Genomic DNA, 19,551 nt, shown 5'->3' on the forward strand with positions numbered 1-19,551 from the left:
TCGTGCCGCAAAACGCTCTCCACTATGACCAAGCATTAAGAAAAGGAAAAAAAAATGAATGAGTACAGGAAAGAAATGAAATAAAATCGATTGTGTCTCCTTATGGCTTTCTTAGCATTTATTGATTGTTTTTATCGACAAATCTATGGTTGAGAGATATTATTTTTAAGATATTATAAGATATCCGAGGATGGGTGTTTTTCCCCCATATTCGTGTATTTTGAGGTCGTGCTTTTCAATATAAACGTATTTCACCTATTACAAGCTATCAGATAAAATATGCAGTATATGTTCCGGAATGCCATCGGTTTCCTGTTCGATTCCGGTCATCAAAACGGTCCGGAAAATATTAAAAATGTATATAAATACCTCCTCTCCTGGCACAACATGACACCAAATAGCCAAGACGGCAGAATGAAGTATCCCTTTGGTAAATTGCTTACTCACGTGGGTTGCCAATGTAAAGGAAAGTATATTGCGTAGGAGTAATGTTGGCTGTTACAGTAAAAATAAAACAACTCAGGTGTAGATGTAAAAAAGAATAAACGTCCCATGCGTGTCTCTTTTGGATTGTTTTGTTTGAGGCATGTTGTTTGATAAAAAATTTTGAACTGCAAGATTTTTTATTATTATTCATACCGATTTTAATTGTTTTAGCATCATACAATTAAAAAACGAACTGCCAGCAAGCTCAAAAGGTCCTGCCTTAACACAAGAAATTCATAGCTATTAAAAACAAATAATAACCCATGCCCATTGTAAAAATAGAATGATAAATAAATTAATCATATTCGTCACTTCTTTTTCCAAACCTGTTTATTTATTTATTTATGCTTTTTTTAAGTAAGCTCATAACATCTTAAGAATTAATATAAACTTTTCTCAATAATATATTTTTTCAAATTAATTTTAAATATTTATAATTTTTCTATTTCCTTTATTTCTTCAGGTAACTCATACAGCTTCGATCCCTTGTACAGTGAGTTTTGGGATTCTGTTTTTTTCCTCATTGGTAATCTTATCTTTTTTTTACCCCTTGTTTCATATGTGTGACATTGTTGGTTAAATTTTATTATTGTTTTTATTTTATTTATCCCCTTAATTATTTTATGTTTGAAAATTGCCACATTATATTTAATTTGTTGTATTACTGTAAGCAAGCCAATTTCTTTGTGCATAGAGTATTGCATAAGTACTCTAATCCCAATATATCAATGTTATTATACATAAGGTAATGATTTAATTACGCATCAGCTCTATATGGAAGATTGAGTTTAAAGAATGCCTTAATGTCCAAAAGTAGGTAAGAATATTCGTAATTAAATACATGTATGTCACACGTTCCAATCTAAGGATAGTGTATTTCAGTATTTCACCCCGTTTCCGAGTGTATGAAGAATACAGTACAGAGTGTAAAATAGAATAAGAACTCTGGACGAGTATTTTCGACTCGAACTACTCTTAGCCATCTTGAAGAAGTCAATCAAACGGAGAAACGTTCATCTCGTAGTGTAGTGGTTGGGCATTTGCGTCACGTTTCCATGATTCAGGTTCTATTTCACAGACAGAATTGTACTTTGCATCTGCCTAGGTGCAGACAACTTTTAAATCGTGACTAAAAAAATGTAGATATACTGGTTAATTAATTAATTATTAAGTGAAAGTGCACAATTAAATTAATTATTGTTAGCCACAGAGAGTATATTCAAAACTTCTGAGCCTGAGACAAGCGTTTTATTACACCGCGGAAACTCACGACAAATATAAAAAGGACAGTTCTTAAAATTTATTTAATTTTATAAATTATCTTTATACCGCTTACTACGGTCACGTTTTCGTTTTTTCCATACTAAATATAAAAGATTTTTCATGAGTTTTGATGGGGGCGCCTTCTACTTATATATTTATGATAAATACGGTCAACCCTCTTATAACGCGATTAATTCGTACCGCGTTATATAGTAACCACGTTAAGTGAATTTCAGAAATAATTGTTCATAAATCAGACCGATTTGTTGTTCATTGCTCTATTAGAACCAAATTGAATAACATAATACTTTCATCAATTTGAGATATAAAATCACTATAGAGATTTTCAAAAGCTGTGGCGATGTGGCTTTTGCACAAGGCACAAGCCCTTGAAAACAAAGTAAATTATTTATGTACTGTTTAAATTTGTATGCACTTTAATATTTCAAGTGGTAAAGTAAGACGCTGTTGTGTTTAAGTCCATTGTGTAGTATTTTTGAGTGCCCTAAGTTTGTCATTGCTTTTCAAAAGTGGTAGTATTGTTGTTGTCAGATATTATACTTGTGTACGTCAGCATTGTTGGTTAATTTTATGTCATTGTCGTGTCATTTTCTAGTGCAATATTACGTGCAAAAAATAAAACTGTATTAAAACATAATTCAACTAGCAATTAATATTATTCATTTTACATTTTTTACGGTAGGATTATTAATTAATTTAATTGATTCAGATCGGCCCACCCGTTTTTTTTTTTCTAAAAGGCTGAAAATCCAATTTACTTTCGAAATTTTCATCTTGGTTTTTCAAAAGCAATTTTATTTTGTAATTCTGCCAAAACCTCTTTATATAGGGTATTAGATAAAATTTATAAGTCGTTTACGTTGTTGAAAAATTGTCTTGTACGAAAAACGCGTATTATGGAAACCGCGTTCCAAGAAGTGTTTAACGAATGTTTATAATTACGTTTTGTTACTTTTTACAATGCTTTAATTTGATTTGTTTTTGAACAAATTTTTGTTAACATATTTTTTTAAAGTTATTTAGAGTTTCTACCATTTCTTAATTTTGTAATATTTTTCAGTGTATTTCTTTCTTAATTGATTTATTATAACTATTTTTTTCTCCCTCTATTTACACAGCGTAAATTTTATAATATTTTTTATTTAATATTACTACTTAATATCATTGCAATTGTATTATATACAATAAAAATGTTTTTTTCGTTCATGCCACCCTGAAAAATAAATCAGTATTTATTAAATTTCATGACTGTTGAAATAATTTTTTTGCAAAGATTGTTTATAATTTATTTATACGTATATCTGAAAAAATGTTTTTACACTAAAATATTACACAGTCTCTGGACTGAAACCTGAAGAGTAAGACTGATCATCTTACTTTCATGTAACAAAAAAGATTTCGGTAAGATGAGATCATTCCTATCCCCTAACCGCCATTAGGTGTAAAGGAAACGATGAAATCAAAAATTTATTTGATTTACCGTAAAAAAATAAAATAGGGTTTTCTTGCAATTTAAGCACAAACTTGATAAAAACTGTAAATATAATTTCGATGAATTTTATGTCAAATATTATTTTTTTTGCATATGTTTTTGGATTTTAACATAAATTCAGTCTTGTTGTTCTCCAAATCAAGAACACAAGATGACCCAAAAACAAAAAAAATAGTCAACAATCCATAGCATCTTCATCGTACACTTCACAAATGTTGTAAGCATCTTGAGCATTTTTATTCCCACGAATTGATTGAATTGATTGAACGCAAATTTGACATTCCATTTTAAAAGCTTAAAACAAAACAAATTAAAATAAATAACATAAAAGCAAATATGAAATATTGTATGGCTGAAAATTTGCATTTGAATGACTATCATCATTTTGTTTTTTTCGATGCTCATCTTTAAATTTGGAAAAAAACGGACGCAACTTATGTTGACAACACCTCAAAAATACAAAATAAATTATGCGAATTTCATTCAAAGATTTTAATAGTTTCAAATGGTGGCCATAATTTGTTTACTAGCATGGGATACAATCTAATTTAGCTCGTATTTTGTAAGTAACAATGTTTTCGTATAAACAACTAACTTGTTCTTGTTTAAAGCTTGGGCCACTTTAGAAACAAGGTACCGTTAATCGTTCAAACTACAACTAAACACAATATTGTTTCACAAAGTCCATTACTGCTTCGCTTTCACAAAATCACTTATAAAAATAGAGAAATGTTTTTCTTACATCATCGCGTAATGTATTTATGAATCTACCTTTTGTGTTCTCGAATACAAAATCGTTCACCTTACATTTTTTATTGTATGTTTTTCATAAGAATATGCCTCAGCCAAATTTGTTTTATTTATTTATTCATTCATTTAAAATTACACTTGTTTAAATAAACTTATTAAGGGTTTTTAGGCTGTGCCCGTGTCACGCCGTAATAAATAATACATTATTTTCATATTTTTTTAGGGTGTTCGAGATCAGAATATTTCGTACCCGCAGAAGTACACTATCATAAATCTAATTATTGGATATCATAACAATAACATATGTTTCAGAGATATATCACAAATTTCAGTGTTGTTTTAAACAAATTGTACATTATGTAAGGTTGAGGCAAGCACTATCGACAAAATCAAGAAAGGAGCTCTGCGCTGGTTTGGACATGTAGAACAAATAGACCGCGAAAGAACGGCTTAGAATATTTATAACGCTAATGTTGATGAATGCAGAAATAGAGAGAGACTGAGAAAGACATGGCATGACAAAATTCAACAAATACTTGAAGATGGACATGTCAAAAGTCGGAATTATCGGCGCGCGTGCTTGAGAAGATGTATGAATGTAGAGGAAGCGAGATATGTATACAAATAAATAATATTGTTTAACGTATTTAGTACTAATTACATCAAAAACCTAACTCGCTATGGTTAAATATACATTTATTTCATATTTATATACCATAAAGTCGGAAAAATCAGTGTACGTGCATAAGAAGATTAATAAATGTAGAGGAAGCTAGGTCAACATGCAAAGACAGAGGGATATGGCGATCTATCCTCTCTGTCTACCTCTTCGGTGAAATGGCGTTATTTCTCCAAATCGCCAAATTGAAAGTGGCATCTTCACTCTATCCAAATATACAAGTTTAAATCTAAAATTTCATTTCTATTTCTGTTTTCAGTTCTCAAATCAAACAACGAATTCGGAAAATATTTTAATATTAGAGACCCCGTTTAACTAGTTTTTAAAGATGTAAGTTACAACCTGCCGTCAGAGTAACACAACATTTTAACCAATTGGTTAATTTAAAAACTCAATAAATTTACTTTATTGCAGTTTTACTTTTTTAATCTATGTAAATACAAATCTGTTAATTAAATTACTTTATGTACCCAAAAATGTCGTTTGTAATGTTTATTGTTGCTTACTTTTATTTATTAAAAATGTTTTTAGTAAACTTGTTACTAAATTAAAATAAACGTTTTTATTGTACTAAATACTCCCTTCCACCTATCTCTGTAAAAATTGCCTCAAGTCGTGCATTTGTGACAACCCTGTTTTATAAACATCTAGAAACGAAAAACGTCTTCACTAAACAAACGACCACGCCCCCTTTTCAAAAATTCTTACAAACTTTGGAGTAGTACGGACTCTAAGATGTATATATTCTAAGGATATTTCCCTATTGCTTCCATGGTCAGGTTTTTGGTTTAAGAGGGGTCCATGGGCATAAAAAGTTTGTGAAACATTTTTCTAGAATATATTATTATATTAACATATTACAACATATATGAAGAACATTTAAGAGAAGGTAATATAGAAGTCTAGGCATCTACAGGGCTTATGACCTGTTAATGGCTGGTTTAAGTGTCCACTTTACACACTGTGTAACATTCACCATTTTGCCCATATTTTCACATCTATATTCCTTCAATTCTTTCATTTGTTGATGTTTGTGAAGTTAAAGTTATAGATAAATATAAACGTCTTTTTGTCTCCAAATGTCCATATGTGTATTACGACACCTGTCTGCGGTGTGTTTAATTATTAAAACAAAGTAATGGTCAAATTTCTGAAACAGTTTGAAGTGTCCAACAAAGTTCCAATTACCAAGTTGAAAATAAAATGGACCCAAATAACCATTGACCCATATCGCCGAGTATTGAATATTTTAAGTGATTTCATAAAGAAAATTGTCATTCGACAACACGTTAAATACGTTTTGTGAAGAACTGTTTTATTGATTCATTTACAAATACACCAGCCTTATTTTGTCACAATTTCGATTCGTAAGTTTTTTCGTTCGCCATATATCCATCTTATTCTAACATAATCCAAACCATATTTCGCTCTCGTTCCCTCTCATACAATACGAATGAATTTACGAAACGAATTAGTTACAGCATAAGGACACTGTATGTAGTCACGTTTATTCATGTTTATGTTTAGTATCTTCTTCAATATTACAACATTAGTTGTTATTTTGTTTTTTTATTTTCTTACTTTTAAAATAAATTTATAAATGTACTCGTTTATTGTATTTATTTTATTTTTTTTTACTTTTGTTTACTTTTTTATTATAATTTGTTAAATAATATTTACATATTTTATTTACAGTTTCTACATTACTAACATTTCTTAACTTTTGAATTTATTTTATTTTATTACTGGGTTATTTTAATATGTACCCTTGATAAATAACTTACATAGCTGTGAAAACTTATAATGGACTGGCTTTACAATTTATGTGGGTTTCATTATTTTTCCTTTATATCTTCTGTTCGTGTTTACCTTCTTAAATATATATTTTTTTAAAGTTCCAATGTACCTTTATCTTCTATTTGAATAATATGTAATAACTGTAGTTTTTTCCCGAATAAAAAAAAACCTAGACGAGTGTTTTCGACTCGAAATCAAGAGGAGAAAAGTCCACCTCGTTAAGAAGTGACTAGCGCATTCGCTTTCCGGGTCTGGATTCGATTCCTGCAAAGGTCGATATATCAGTTCGAAGGGCGGTTTTACACTAAAATATCTCACTAACATACAAAAAAAGACTGATTTCCTTGAACTCTTGTAATCATTGATCGGGATTCGCTGTGTAAATTTAACAGTGCAGTACCTAACAAAATATCGTATGCAAATAAATGTTTGATGTTTTAATTATATCTACATTTATCAAAAATATAATATTTCTATTTTTTTTTTAAAAAAAAGGTATTTAAAAGAGTTCTTATAATTTACCTAAATATTAAAATCGGTGTCATGGCGTACCGTACACGGCGTCGTAACAGGGTGCGCTGCCGCGCCGTACTGATGTGTCCAGACCCTTGGGCAAAGAAAATCATGCCTTTGACACTGTGGAGAGCAACATCAAAAGCCGTGTGGTAGGCGAAACCCAAATCCCGCTTTGATCCGCAACGCGTAATCCACTACAACGTCAGCCCGGACAAGATATTAAACGTCGTGCACAGGAAGAACATTTCATATTTGGTCTTGACATTTTGTGCCGCTCACCAAAAATCTCCGTCCAGTGTGCACTTTTATAAATTTCTTCTGTACGAAAATTGTAAGGATGTAACTCGCTTTTATCTACTCAATAAATAACTTCAATTGTAATCCATCTTTCTCATTTAACCTCAAATCAATTCACGCACACCCATCCATACAACATGACCAGATTTGTAATTTAAGTTTATCTGACCAAGCCACGTCTTTTTTAGTAGTCATTCTACGCTACTATTTATTCTCGCTTTATAAATATTTATTATTTATTTAAAAAATTAAACATTCATTAGTTTTTTACAAAGACATAGTTTAAAGTGACCATTTTTACAATTCTATCGTTATTCATCAATTTTGCATGAACATACCATTTCAGTGACCCTTATTCTCATTCTTAGTGGTAGCGGTCAATACTATGCAAGCTCCTGATGTCACTGGGACCTGTGAAGATCTATTGTGACGGGTCCCCGTGAAAAGGTCTCGCCTTTCAAGCCCAGATCAATAAAGAGCCTGGCTACTGAGTGAAAGGCGAGAGTTTAAGTTTTGCTAAATCTTCCCCTCCAAGTCCAGATCCGTAAAGTATCTGGCTATTTGGTGAAAGGCGAGTTCTTTTACACCCTGAAGTTTCACCAGTGGTCTCCCGAGAATGAGACTCTTTTAATGATATAAAACTTTCCATTTATATAAAATGTTTAAAGATGTTTCTTCGTATGCACTGCAGAACCTACATCTAGAAATTTCGGAAAGGTTCATTCTAGCGCGGTGTTTGTTAAATTTGCAGTAACCTGGGCGGGCTCTAGTGATAACCCTCACTTGATTTCGGCTGAGCTTTACTTGCTCAAAAGGAAAACTTTGCTCAGTGACCTTTTTTTGATTCTATCAATTATGCCTGTCTCAGATTTGCACTTTCGTAGAGATTTTATCATTCGTGACCCTGTAGTACATTTACTTTTTACACATTTACATTTCAACCGCGTTCAATCTACTTTCACCTTCCCTTTGCCAATACCATGTTTCACTTCCATACACAAGTGTTGGGACTAAAACTTCATTGTGCAATCTTATTTCTACTGATAACCCTCTGAAACCTGAATTAAATCTGGCAAACACAAAAATAAAATGTGATTTTTCTCAAGCCTGGGTGTTCTGTGATGTAATTCACCACTGTAATTGGGCTTCCTGGCCTGTTGTGGTGCAAAAAAAATATATAAAAAAATAATAATAATAATAAAAAAAAATTCAAAAATAAAAAAATACAAAATATAAGAGAATTAATTGAAAATACTCGTTGTTTTTTTTCTTATAGTTTAGAAATTATTTATATATTGGTTTGAAGGTACATTTGGTTTTAAAGGGTTTTTTTTTTATCAGTGAGATAAGTAAATAGTGGCCAGAATCCATTTTATTAAATAATCAATAAGAAATACAAAGAAAAGACATATAACATAAATAAATTTAAGCATTTTAGGTCACAGACGAATAGTTATTTAAAAGAATGCAAATAATAACGCGAGGAATCAGATGTTCTAACAAGAGTTGAACTGCAAAATGTGAATGCCAAAATGCCAAAGAGAAAATGGCCAGGAATAAAATAAAACAAAAAGCCGACATGATTAGGTGATTTATTAGAGAAAAATAAAATCGCAAAATTAGTGTTTGTGTGAACATATACCTATAAAAGGTCTCAAAACAAACAAACCATCCCAACGTTTCCCTGTAGGAGTAAGCAGAGAAAATAAAACGCCATATCACGCTGCCCCCATCTGCAAGTATAAGTTGGATTTTATAGTACCTTGTCTTTCTGGGCCTTCCTCGTTTTCTACATTCATCAACATTCGCATCGTAAATTCTTTAAGCCGTTCTTCCGCTGTCTATTCGTTTTACGTGACCAAACCAATCGATAATGCTTGTCTCAACCTTACAAAGTGCACGGATCTCGACATTTGTGCACCTATCATAAATCATTTTACCACACATTTGCCTGAGAGATCGCAATTCGGCAGCACTCTACCTCTTTTCGTCATAATTTTTCGAATTCTATACTTTGCTTCTATACATTAGGGTTGGCACCGGAACTCTATTGTGAACTGCTAGTTTTGCCTCCAGCGACGAACATTTTCTTGCTAAAATTGATTTAAGTGCTTCGTTCACCCTATTTCCGGCACTCATTCTCTTTATATCACCTCAATCACTTCAATCATCTCAAGGGCGCTGTACAATAGATAAATATCTCAGCACGGCTTGCAGCTACAGAGCGCATGGACGGTTAGGATTATAGTTTACCTTACAATATCCTCCTTAGTCTTTCCATCCCTTGTAAACATTCTTATATTTTATACAAACCCTTCTACCTGATTTAGAATATTTTTGTTCACACTGATTTCACATTAAGTTATACTTTCATCGATTTTAATAATCATTACATTCGATTTTTCAACTGTAATTACAAAACAACTTTTCTCGCGTACATCGAAGACTTTTGTTACCATACGGTATTTTATTAAAAGCCCCGTAAATGATAAGTCATTTAAATCCTTTCTCAATGATGTTATCAGTCTCATTCGTAATATCTGGCGAAATAAATTTCATTCAGCTTGCGCGATCAGGCCGATAGTTTGATGAAACGGGTTTAAGGATGAAAACCGTAACGTATCGCATGGCAATCAGTACCAACGGGGCGTCAGAAGTAATGAATGTCTCTCGGGTACCAGGCGTGACTTATAAGGGCACATTATCCCAGTTCGGTCCTGAACCACGTGAACATTCTACACAACACTAACACCTCCGTTACTTCAGCAATATTACCCAAGGGGTAAGCTAACACGGATAGATCCGTCGATATACTTAAACGAAAATTTATCTTCAATATTTTTAGTCTTAACATATTACAACAAATATAAAGAATATTTAAGTGAAGGTAATTTATTTATTAACGGACGTTGTTCATATATAAAATTTATAGGGTTTAAATATTACAATAAAATAAAAGTTTAAAACATTTTTTAAAAAAGCATTGACAAACATAAGGGACAACAAGACAAGATCTGGACTATTTATTTAGTGCTCGTTTAAATCGTTGTAAACTTAAACCAAAAAAAACAGATCTTGTCTTGAGTTAACATTACGACAAAGACATTGGAGAATTAAGGCCATAGTTTGTTCTATGCTGATTGATGAACAGTACTTCATTGTTTCTTAACCTACGAGTCGAAATATGAAATTTTACTTGTCCCAGTAAAAATGGAACATCGATTATACCATTTAGTATGCCGAACTTATATATGGAGTCAATATTAGTTCTACGTTTTTGTAGACTAGGAATATTTAACATTGACTCTATGTCAGGATAAGAATAGTTATCTCTCTCTAGTCCAAGCATCCACGCTATTTTTCGAAACAAGCAATGTTGGACTGATTCAATGTGATTTATGCGATTGACATAGAATGGAGATCAGACCACGGAGGCATATTCTAGAAGAGGGCGAACAGTTGAGCAATAAAGGGTTTTGATTGTAATATAGAAGTCTGGGCATCTACAGGGCTTATGACCTATCATTGGCTGGTTTAAGTAGCCACTTTAAACTCTGTGTAACATACACCATTCTGCTCATATTTAAACATATATATTCTTTCAATTCTTTCATCTGTTGATGTTTACGTAGACGATAAGGGGGGGGGGGTTAGAGCGACAGTGAAAGGGACATTGAAAGTTGTAAATGTAAATATTTGTTCGCGCTTTTCCTTACTGAATTTGGTTAAAGTAAAGGATGAAATATAATCAATTCGTTATAAAAATTGCTTGCTTGTAAGAGTGAGTATGAAGAAAGACATTTAGTTTTTAAAACGAATTTGGGTATGTGGAGGCTTTCAATATTAATGTTTGTGAAGTTAAAGAGCTTAATTTTTAGACTTTTTCGAATTTTGTGATTTTTTTAATAAATTTTTGAGAACATATTTAGAAAAGAATATGGAATATTTTTAATTTTTTAGAATTTTTAGACTTTTAGAATTTCTAGACTTTAATATTACATTCTCTAAAACGTTCTTCATCTTTGTTGTAATATGTTAATATTAACAGCTCCCCAAGGAGTCAAATTTATTTCTTGTCTACAAACATTAGAAAAAACTCAAAATATTGTTGACATTTTTAGTCTATCCAAATTTTTTCAAACAAAGATTTCTTTCTACCCCTAGGAAGTAATTTAGATTGAGAACATTTTAGAGAAGAAAATGTGTAGGTTTATGCATTCACAAGGCTTATGACCTGTCATTGGCTGGTTTGTGTAACATTCACCAGTTTTCCTATGAACGATGTGTTTACATAATCGGTTATTATGGAATTTTTCTTCTTCATTTATACAGCTTTTTATTTTTATATTTTATTCATATTTTCTCATAGTCCCGAAGTCATAAAATTACTTTGTTACCTAATGGAGAACTTTCGGAAGAAGCAAGTAAGATGCAATAAATAAAGACGCCAAACGTTTCATGGACGTTCTGATCTCTATGTTTCTTAACTGCAAAACTTCAACATTCCCTTTCCGCACCTGCTAGTGCATAGGATACTGCATTGGTACACCAATCGCAGCGTATCTCGATTATTTTTGCTACATTCAGGTAAGATGATCAGTTTTTCGCTTCAGGTACCAGTCCAGGGACTATGAAATATTTTAGTGTGAAAACACCCTTTTAAATAAATATTTCATATCAATTAAACCCGAGACCTCTTGCATGGCAGGCTAGCGCACTGACCATAACACCACGAGGTTTACAAGAAATAAATAAGTAATGATGATGATAAAAGAATAACATTCCTTTACAAAATGTTTTGCTACTAAGGAGCAGAAAAAAATATTTTCAAATTTGGAATTTGGAATTCCGGCAAAAACATGTTAATTTTGAACTTTGTTCCTAATTTTGAAGATAAAAGTGAAAAATATTGTCAAAAAATAGGTAAATATCACATACTACGAATACAGATAAAAATATATGAAACGAATTAAGAAAAATTAATTGTATATTAAAAAATAAATTATAAATTACAAAAAAATATTTTTTTTAAAAATATGTCACTAGAAAAACGCGGCCTGCATGGCATTGATAATTGTGACGTCAAAATTCGTGACGATGTTTTATAAAAATTTTCATGGCTAAGAACAAAGTTCAAAAATTAACTCTAAAACTTACCAAAGTAAAAAAAGGAAGAGTTATCATCGGAAGCGCCAGAGTTGCTTGTGCTTCCTAATATTTCACATATTACGGAGTTGTGAAGAAGAAGCGCAAAATGGAGGTAACAATATATGTAAATGATAAATAATGGAGACTAGTGTTGAATCTGATGTAACAGAAATTGAATAAAAAACAATTTGAAACAATATCAATAACGCTTAATTAATAAACCAAAAATAATTCATTTATACTTACACTTGTAGCCTATTTTTATGACAGAAACTAAAAATGATCAAAATAATATTTTAAATATATTTTCAGCAATAAATTATCAAGAAAACATTTATTTCGTGTTTTGCGATCTTGAGCTCACTATGCGTTGGTGATACCTGATAAGGCACAAGATAAAAGTGTTATTATTCTAAACCAGAGATAAATAAATACGTTTCATTTTTTAAAACTGTAGTAAAAGTGTGTTTTTTGCCGTACATTCACCTTTTTTATCCTAATATGTTCATAAGTTACATGATAGCGCATTTTTATTTCATTAACCTCCTAATATAAGTACCATTTTGCTGAAACCACGCATAAATATGAAAATAACCCCGCTTCTTCATATCCAAGGTAAGTAATGCTTATCATTCATCCCTTACAAACATATTTCACCTCCGGGTAATCTCAAACCCTCCCCCGATCCTTGTTGCGTCAGATTCGAAAGGTCTCTTATGAGAAAAAAGATAACATCATAATACGTAGCTGAGCTCTATCCAAAAAAGGTTTAATGTTACAAAAAATAAACCATTTTTTTAGTCCCTTACTTTCAACCGACCATGAAATATTTTTTTTTATCCAAACTCCGAATGTAATCATAGAAAAACTTTTCATTAATTCCAGATTATTTTAATTTTAGCTTTATTTACATTTTTTTCTCGAGGTTTTTACCAAAGAAACGAACCGATATGCTTAAATTATTAACATAAATTAAGAGTCTATATTTTCGTTTACAAGAGCCCTTCAAAAAGAGTTTAAGAAAACATGGAAAAATACTAATCAAATAACGTTGAGTTTTGGCAGAAAATTGAGAATATTGATCGAACGCCGCGTCACCGGGTGAATAAAAGAATTTCAGTAAAAAATACCTTTATTTATTTCATCTTTTCCAATTGGATCTAAAATCAAAAACACTTTGCGTTGTGCGTTTTTTAAATTAAAACATTAAATATTTTATACTACAATGTAATGTCTGTTATACACGCTTTACTTAATGTATTCCGTATTTCAGAAGGTTTGTAAAATGTTATTTATTGATATTATTACCAGTTTTTAAAAATAAATCTTGTAGTCTAACGCATTTAATAAATAAAAATATAACATTTGTTCTTAATATGTCTTTTACAATAAATACAAGTTTATTTTGCAAGAGTTCAAAAGTGAAAAAAAAAATAATTCGAAAAAAAACCTATGCTTTTGTCAAATCGTAGTAAAAAAGTCGAATCTCAAGAATCAAGAAATTTTTTTGTGAGTGACTGTTTTTTTGATTAAGAATGATTAATTGTCAAATTAAGCGTTTTTAATGTTAACATACTTCACAATAGAATTTTATTTGTCGTAGTGACGTCAGGGCCCATATTTCGATAGGAAGTCAACATTTTTATTCCTTTTTCTCTAAAGAAAAATCAAATTTTATGTTCTTATGTAAATATTTTTATGAAACTTTTAAATACTTTTGTCGATAACCTGTAATGTAACGTGTTAAATATACAGTTTTATATGAATATTATATTTTTCGTACAGAAAATTCAATTTTACTTTATGGATAATTGGGGATAACTCTGTTAACTTTTTACCGTAATATGAGCCTAGGGCATAAAAATAATATTGTTTTGTTAAAATTTCATCTTAACCTTGTCGGAAATTTAAAGATATAATATTTAAGAAGTTTGTGTTTTTGGAGAGTTATCTTCAATATTGTCTATCAAGTAAAATTGATTTTTTTACGAAAATGTGGAGCTTTTGGATTCCAATTAGTAATCGTGAAATCATAGTCTACAAATAAAAAAACGAATATTTGATGTTGCTTAAAAAACAACTAACACGATACTATAAAATTATGTTAGTTTTTTTTATGATTTCTCTAAACACATTGGTGAAGTGTGAACTGCTTGATTTTGCTAAAATAAATACGCCTATCATTTTGATTCGAATTCTTAATGTTTGAATTTACGATTTGTAACGTTATAATGATTTAGTGAGAAATTTGACTTTAATTCTTGGTAGGTATAGTTAAAATACAATTAAAAATAGTGGTTTACTTTGTCTGGCGCAATAGTTAAAATCGAGGAACTTCAAACTTATAAGAGAATTTGCACAAAGATAAATTACTAATGTTTGAGTATGTCCAAGTATAAAAATTGGAAAATTGTTTTCAGGCGTTGCCTAGTAGGTGATTTGGTTCAGCCGGATGAATCTCACCAACATCATAAAGGTTTCAGCTCCTTTACTTCACAAAAGTCAACAGATGGAAGAGTTGAGGAAATGTGGATGTTCAAACATGGGCAGAATGGTGAATGTTACATAGTGTGTAAAGTGGCTACTTAAACCAGCCAATGACAGTTCATAACTCTGTAAATGCCTAGATTTCCATATTCCCTTCTCAAAAACGTTTTCCCTCTCTGTTGAAATAAATTTAGATAATTTACTATAAACATCATCGCAAATTCGATGTTACCAATACAAAAAAAACAGTACTTAGAAATAAAATAACAACAACAAGCCATCACGTCGTTTCCCCGTAAGGGTAGGCCGAGAGGATCAAACGCTATATCACTCTGTCTTTGCATGCCTACAGATATCACTTCTCATATATTCATGCATCTTCTCACGCACGTGTGCCGATTATTCTGACTTTTGACATGTCCATCTTCTAATATTTGTTAGATTTGGTAATGCCATGTCTTTTTCGGTCTTTCATTACTTTTGCACCCATCAACATTCGCATTGTAAATATATTTAGCCGTCCTTTCACTGTTCATTCGTTCTAGCTGTTCTAACCAACGCAGAACCCTTTTCTTGATTTCGTTTATAATGCGTATTTCAGTCTTACATAATGTACAAATCTCGACATATGCGCATCTATCGTATATAGTTTTACCACTTATTTGTCTTAGAAATCGCATTACACCAGCATTTAGCCTACTTTTATCCCTGTTTTTCCAAGTCCATACTTCGCACTCATACATCAGAGTCGACAGCTGGATTCCATTGTGAACTGCTAATTTTAGCTCTTGCAACAAAAAAATATTTGCGCAGGTTGATTTAAGTGCACTGTTCACTCTGTTCCCGGCACTCACCCTTCTTTCAATATATTTCTAAGTCCGTCCATCCCTAATTAACACACTTCCCAGATACACAAATTCGTCTTCCTATTTTAGTTTAACCCCATTCAAGGCGCTTTTACATTTATTCGTACTTTCATTTCTTTCAAAATCCATCACATTCAATTCAACGACATTCAACAGCGAATTGCTTTTATTACATACATAGCAGATTTTTGTTACCAAAAATTGCAGGTTCTCTTTGTTGCTAACAAAAAACACGGTGTCATCAGCATACAAAAGAAAATTGACAGTTAAATCTCCCATTTTTGCTCCTATTCTTACACCATAAAGTTCTTTCATAAATAAAAATCCGTCTACACATCTTGTTTTGTTTTAATACGACCTGTTAATCAAATGAGTCAGTATTGAAATATATTACCTAATGTATTCGCCACATAAATACATTGTGCTAGGGTATTGACTAAGCGACCTGCTTCATTATTATAACGTGTTGTTTGTTTATTATGGGCGTGATGTGATAGATTTGGTAGTTCCTACAAAATAGTAATACTGTCGGGCAGAATGTAGGATCGCTTTAATAGTGGCTAGATTATTATCGAGAAACCCACGATTATCCTAGCACAAATTTCTTTGTATATACGATATAAGAGAAAGCTGTAAGTTGATATTACATGGATTTATGGCAGAAATATTTACCACAAGGCTCCTTCTATGATTTAATTGAATTAAACGAACGTTTTTGCGATCGTCAATACAAACAGTTGTACATGGAAAGATAGTACATTTTCGGGTTTTATTTTCGTAACGTAATTTTCTAAATGTCCACTTCATAGTAAGAACATAAAAATCACGCACAGACCGTGCATATGTGAGATTTCCTTGTTTTTTTCACGTTTGAAAAAATTAACTAATTATTTTGTGCCGATGTGTTCTTATTACATAACACACTTTATCAAAGTTATTTTATTGCAAACTCAATGATTTTAACTATGGACACTAGTAACACTTGCAAGTGCCAGGCCTACCAATACGCAACACAACACGATACCAGCAGCTACAAAGCCTAATTCAGATCCTCGCCCCACACTGATTTCGATTGCTTTAACACGACGTAATTACGCCGTGCAGTGTACTATTCAATGATACACTCTCATTTGTATATTTGTCGTGCATCTGGGGATTTGCCACAAAAAAGTGTGGATCAGAAATACAAGTAATACAAAATAGAGCTATAAGAAACATATACGGCATACCAATGGAAACGCATGTCAAAGATATTTATAAATTTACTGACATTGTCCCAATTTTGGTCATACCGTATAATGAGATTGCAAAAACGGTGCTTCAAGGCGTAAATAAAGACTCTCTCACTAATATTGGCTATACCTTCAATCAAAGTATAATACGCGACATAGTCAAAATATTCACAAACCTGGATCACGCACGACAAAGTATGGTCTAAGGTCTCTTCTGTACCTTGCTTGTAGTGAGTACAACAGCCTACCGGAGTCCTATAGAATGCCAAAAAATGATTATATTAATTTTAAAAATTACTACTTGAGGAAGTACGTGGAAAGTGAAATTTAGTTTTAAGTTCTTCTTTTTCCTCGGATATTTCTTTCTTACTGTATTTAAATGTTTAATATTAATTTATATTTTGATTTGTTTTGATTTCTTTGTATTATATACTTAACTTGCTATCTTATTTCAGTTTTATGTACGTATTATTACTTGTTACTATATTATTATTATCATAACCAAACCTTTATGTAAATATTATTTTGTGCCAAAATTAGTTTGTTGTAACTCCTGGGAGTACAAAAAAAAAAGATTTAATTAAATTATAAAAAAACAACTTTTAATATTTATCGTAAATTAAATTCATGTATCACAGTTAGTTCAGCCAATCTTGTCGGCATTTACTTTTTTGAATTTTTCTTTTGGATAGTCAAGTATGTCAATAATAAAACCTTAAGTAAAAACGATAAGTTAAATCTTTTATTTAATACACTCATCCTTGAAACAAAACTTGAAAATCAAAAAAATCGAAAAATCTAAAACCCATATAAGTATTCATTCCAAAAAAACCGTTGTACTCTGCTTTTTCAATAAATTGGATTGACTTTATTTTTGTTTATAATATATAAAGTACCAACATTCATTACAAAAAAGAAAACAAAATATTATTTCTACCTAAATGTTGACACCTTACACAGGTCCAGTCAAACGATTTTTCCATAGCATTTGCTAGTGAACCATTAATGTCTTAAGCGACTGGTCAAGTACGCTATATAATAATTTATGATATTCATTGTTTTGAAACGCAAACAAACTTGTGAATATTTTTTTTTATTTTTTTTTATTTATTTGATTTAATAGCATAATTATACATTTTTACAATTAAAAAAAAATTCACTTGTTATATTTTTACTAAAACTAAAATCCCACCAAGCCACTTTTTGTAGCTTGTTGGTGAAGATTATATTTATACTGACTTAATAATATTATTTACATTTATAAAAACAATGAAATACATATAAAAAGACACATTTGAGAAACAAAGACACATTTGCTTTCGTCTTCGGCTTCATACAAAATATTTTTTGATCAAAAACTCGAGCACCAATACAGTTGTACTTAATAGAGTACATATGCATATTATTTTATTTTATTATTATTTTTTTAATTTAATTTTTTAATTTTTTTTACAATAAACATAATAATAAAACAGAGTTTTAAAAAATAAAGCATAATTACATATCAATAAAATACATATTAATAAAAAAAATAGTAAGCAAAAAAATCCCACAAAGGCATGGCCTGTTTGTGGGTATACAAGAAAATGTTAATGAATTTCTGCTCCTTTAATAAATAAAGGACAGTTATTATATTTTTGTATGGCATAAGAAGTAAAAAATAAAATATTCTGTAAAAGATAATATGGTATTTTTTTTATAGTAATTAAAAAGAGAAATAAAAATTTCTCAGTTCATTATTGTGTGTAGAGATTTGGTTTTTAAGGGATATTTGTTATTTTGACGAGAGTGTTTTGTAAGCGTGTAACATATTTTCTAAAACCTTTTTATGCTGCTTTTTAGGTCAGGTGGACTTATTATTTTCCTTTTAATTTTTGGGTCACGGATATCTGAAAATAATTCTCTGAATAAAGCGTTAAAATTGCTTTTATATTTATGTATAATTCCAGTAACACATTTTTAATAAACCATAATATTTTTTACTCTACTGCATGAAAATATTTACAAATGAAATTAATTTAAGGGAAAGTTCTTTGTTCTTCTGAAGATTGTACAGTGTAATTTATTAATAAATAGACAAAATCTTTTTTTTAAAGAAATGTTTGCGTTCTAATGATTTACTCAGATATTTTTTTTTAATATTTTTTTTTAATGTTTGGTAAATAACTCACAACTCGTTCATGGGAATCAATTTATAGTTGAGAGGGGTTTGAATCTCGAATCTCTGATCTATGAATCTACGACACTAGCCACCACAAACTGATTCAGATTCAAGACCAAAAACAATTTTAAATAAAAAATGGGCGTTTACGTATTAATAGGGCTTATGATCAGTTGGTTAAAGTGACTGATTTAAACATAAATAACATTTTGAATTTGTTGCGAAAGGGAGAGAAAACATTTTTGAGAAGGGAATATGGAAGTTGAGGCATTGAAAAGGCTTATGACCAGTCATTAACTGGATTGAGTAGCCACATAACACACTGTGTAACACTCACCATTCTGCATATGTTTGAA

This window comes from Micrasema longulum, unplaced genomic scaffold (genome assembly GCF_059751315.1).
Source record: "Micrasema longulum isolate JH-2025_06_02 unplaced genomic scaffold, ASM5975131v1 h1tg000786l, whole genome shotgun sequence".
NCBI classification, from domain to species: domain Eukaryota; kingdom Metazoa; phylum Arthropoda; class Insecta; order Trichoptera; family Brachycentridae; genus Micrasema; species Micrasema longulum.